The sequence below is a fragment of the Arachis stenosperma genome, chromosome 3 (assembly GCF_014773155.1).
Source record: "Arachis stenosperma cultivar V10309 chromosome 3, arast.V10309.gnm1.PFL2, whole genome shotgun sequence".
NCBI classification, from domain to species: Eukaryota; Viridiplantae; Streptophyta; class Magnoliopsida; order Fabales; family Fabaceae; genus Arachis; species Arachis stenosperma.
The window spans coordinates 126,498,377-126,502,715 of NC_080379.1; the positions used below are offsets into that span (position 1 = coordinate 126,498,377).

The 4,339-nt window shown below is 33.6% G+C and overlaps 1 non-coding gene across 1 annotated transcript; it reads left to right on the forward strand.

The window, feature by feature from the left end:
- Nucleotides 1-2,669: 2,669 nt before the first annotated feature.
- Nucleotides 2,670-2,776, forward strand: LOC130970923 (small nucleolar RNA R71). Its single transcript, XR_009082168.1, has one exon. It is a non-coding gene; the product is annotated as a small nucleolar RNA R71 (small nucleolar RNA).
- Nucleotides 2,777-4,339: the final 1,563 nt, after the last annotated feature.

A 4,339-nucleotide genomic window follows, 5' to 3' on the forward strand; every position in this document is an offset into this window, starting at 1 on the left:
TAGTTTTCATCTTTTTGTAATTGAATTCAGAGCTATGACTCACTAAACCCCTTTCATTGGGTTAGGGAGCTCTATTGTAATTCAATGAATCAATAATAGTTTTTATCTTCTTCTTCAATCTTTTCTCTTGAATTTTGTTAGAAAGCTTCTCGATCTAATTCCATTGGTTAGTTGTCTTGGGAAAGAAACTATCCATAATTGGAATCCTTCGGAACCTTGGGAAAGGAATGGAGGATTCATGCTAGAGAAGCTTTCTCACAGTGAATTGGATTGGGGTTTGGATGGATATTGTGACATGTAATCCTACCAAATTGTGGTTCATGAAACTGTGTGGTATAATCAGAGATCGAGCATTATCTCTTCTTATGAACATTTAAACCAAGGGATTGGGAATTTGTTTGTTTTTAGAGAGAATTGGTGAGCCAAGGGATTGGGATCCAATCATATAAGATTGCCAAGCAAAATTCAATGAATGCATTGGTTGAGGAAGGGATAAAGATGTTTTGATTCGGAGATCTCAATATCTCCTGAAACCCAATGAATTCCCCATTTCTGATCTACCACTTTCTCTTTACATTCTGCACTTAAATTCATGCAATCACCCCGATCCCCTTTTAATTTCAGCAATTTAGCTTCTCGCTCTTTAATTCATGCAATTTAAGATTCCGCACTTTCAATTTCTTGCCATTTACGTTTCCCGCCAATTTTACATTCCGCAATTCTCATCTAAATCTTGATTCCGCTCAACTAGAACACACTTCTAATCCGAATTGCTCACTCAACCAATCCTTGTGGGATTCGACCTCACTCTATTGTGAGTTTTTACTTGACGATAACCGGTGCACTTGCCGGAAGGAATTTTGCCGATCGTGCAATTTCCTAAAATCGTAGCTATCAAGTTTATAGCATATCACTATATACTGTATGTCACGTGGACTTTAACATTTCTTCAATAAACCTTAACAATATATAGTGGGGATGATCAAACAAGAAAGCATTTTTAGATTCCAGAACTTTTCTTGGACAAAAGGTCCATAAAACATATATATGTATTTTTATTTTGTTTTATAAGTTGAAAGTAAGTACTATTCAAATTAGTAGTTAAATTAATAGTAGCTGATTGCTATTCATGTTAATTTTACTGTTGATTTATTGGCCATAAAAAAATCTACATTATAATCTAGTTTGTTAGCAGAAGGTTGCTTGTTCTTGTTGTAAGTAGTATGTACTAGACTACTGTAGTAGTTAATTATGGAATTTTGATGTTGGCATATCTCCTTTAAATAATAAACTCACTAATATAGACCCAGGTGTTTTAATTTGTCTCCTCTTTATTTGATTCATGTTATATATTAATTAATGTTGGTTAATTACTGGTATTGCATTATAAAGTATCCTCATTAACTTATGTGCATGATAATTATATTACAAGTCCATTTTATGTAAGAGGCTAAGCTAAGGTGTAGACACAGAAGAATACTCTTTATATAGGCTCTGAACAAGTGAACAACTTCTATTACATGTATATGTATAGGTTTTGGCTAAGGTTTTCTTTTTATGTGGCTCAAAATCCTAGCAAATGCTCCTTGCTATTTAGTGTTTGAACTTGATTTCTCTATTCTAACATGTTTATTTCTTTTGCTAGTAAGAGGATATGATATAAAGAAAATATTTTCCATAGTAATATGAGATGGGGTGGGTCTCATATATATATATATATATACTTTAGTTATCAATGTAATATTTTGATGTGTTCTGTACTTTTTGTAAACAGACTTTACCCGGTATTACATGTAATGGATAAATTACACTGTATTTTGATTTATGTTGTTTGGACTAAAAATATCTCTAACTTATAATGTAAATTTTACGATCTAGATTTCTTGAATTTCTCATTTTTAGATTTATTTTGTGATTATCATAAATTCGGGATGCGATTATGCTTTAAACAAATAAATCTCATAAAATAGAGTAGGCTAAAAATTGTGACCACAGATAAGGCTATGGTCATAGTTTTAAAGAAGGGTGACCATAGATAATTACCGTGACCATAGATAAGGCTATGGTCACAGTTTTAAAGGGGGTGACCATGGATGAGCTAAAACCGTGACCAAAGATAAAGTTATGGTCACGATTTTCACAAAAAGTGTAGACTAGGCTATGGTCACGGTTTTAAAGTAAGGTGACCATAGATACATATGGTCTCCCTAAAACTGTGACCATAGATTAGGCTATGGTCATGGTATAAAACAGGGGAGACCATAGAGTAAGCTATAGTCGCAGTTTTACAAAAGAGTTACCATAGATAAACTATGGTCACGCTAAAATTGTGACTATAAATTAGGCTATGGTCACGGTTGTAATAAAGGGGTGTAAGCTATGGTCATAGTTTTTACGCATGACCATAGAGTAGCCTAGGGTCACGGTAAAAAAACGTGGCCTAAAGTGCCAGAATTTGATCACTACAACCGTAACCATAGAAACCGTGACTATAGATAAAAAAAATTCATGGCCATATGTCTATGGCCACGCTAGAATAGGCTACAGTGAAAAAATCGTGACCATAGGTCAAAAACCGTGACCACAGACCTATGGTCACCCTTTTTGCTAGCTTTAGTCACAATTTTTTACCGTGACCGTAGAGCTATTTTTTGTAGTGCCAGTCAGAGAACATATCTTAGGGGCATTTTCTCAGCATCTCTTTGTATCTCTCCCAGGCTTCATAAAGAGATTCTCCATCTTTTTGCATGAAAGTTTGGATATCATGTCTCAACTTTGTCAACTTCTGTTGTGGAAAGAATTTAGTTAGGAATTTATTGACCAAATTATTCCATGTTGATATACTCTCCAGCGGCTGTGTCTGGAGTTATTAATTGACTTGGTCCTTCACAAAAAATGAGAATAGACTCAATTGATAGGCTTTGGCAGAAACTCCATTAGTATTGACTGTGTCACAAATATGAAAAAAGGTAGATCAGAGATATGCAAATTCGGATCTTCTTGATGGCTCTCACTAAATTGACTTTGTTGCACCAAGGAGATGAGTTGAGACTTCAATTCAAAGTTATTAGCCTCCACAGTAGGTGCTACTATGCTGCTTCCACAATTTCCAGAGGTGGGTTTGGTAAAAGACCCAAGAGTCCTCCTAGCACTGACATTGTTATTTGAATTGTCTGCCATTGTGCCTAGTTCCTCAAACTCTTCTACTTTTTCCACTAATTCAACCTCTTCTCTTTGATTTCTAGATTTTTTCTTTATTCGGAATAATGTTCTCTTAATCTCTGGATCAAAGTGGAAAGGCTTTATGTCCTTATTGCCCTGCATAAAGACACAGACAACAAGAAAAATTGAGATTTCCTATGTCAAAGTGAAGGAAATTCTCAGTGAGGTGATACACGAAAAAGAAAAATGGTCTAATCTAGGTGATTAATTAATTGGTTTGTTATCAATCTCAATTAATCCCGGACAATGGCACCAAAAATTTGATGTGGAATTTTCAAAATCACAACTTAACAAGTGCACCAAATCATATCAAGTAATACCACAGTGAATGGTTTTCATTCCCATGAGGATTAATGGACTAAACAAGCAATCGTTAGCTGACTAATCTAGTCAGACAATTGAAAATTAGGGTTTTGAGGTATTCAGTATAAAAAACATAGAATTAAATGAAAGTGTTAAGAAAATAATATAAAAAATAGTTGAGAAAGTAATATGAATAAAAGTGTTAAGGTTTCGGAGATGTTTAGTCTTTAGGAAGAATGATTTTTACTATCCACTTTGATCATGCAAAGATGTATCCATGAGAAATTATGGTTAATCAAAGCCCAATCCCTTGGTGATTTAATTTCTTTTAACCTAATAAACCGTCAATTCCTTGATCATTTAATTATGATAAGAGGTGAGGTATGATCATTGATTCAAAGCCACACAATTCTTAAGAACTAACCCTAGTTTCAAAATTTAAAGAATTATGAGAAAAGTTTTCAAGCTTAATTCTAATAACCAACTCTTCCAAGTTAATAAAAGAATTTAATTTAGATTAGAACTATTTTCCAATATATTCAAACCCTTGTGATGAATAATGAAAACTTGTTTCTTAAGAAAATATCAATGCATTAACTAAAAGTAGAAAAGATGTAACATTAGTCTATTAGAATAAACAGAGCTCTTAACCTTAACAGAGAAGATAAGTTGCTCATAATGCAAAGGAAACAAAAACTATGAATTCAAAACGGCTGGAGTGAGAGAGCCTCATGTGTGTGTCTCTCACCCTTTAAATATGTTAACCCTAAACCTAAATTCAGAATTTAAAACTAATTCAAAATAAAATAGAAAC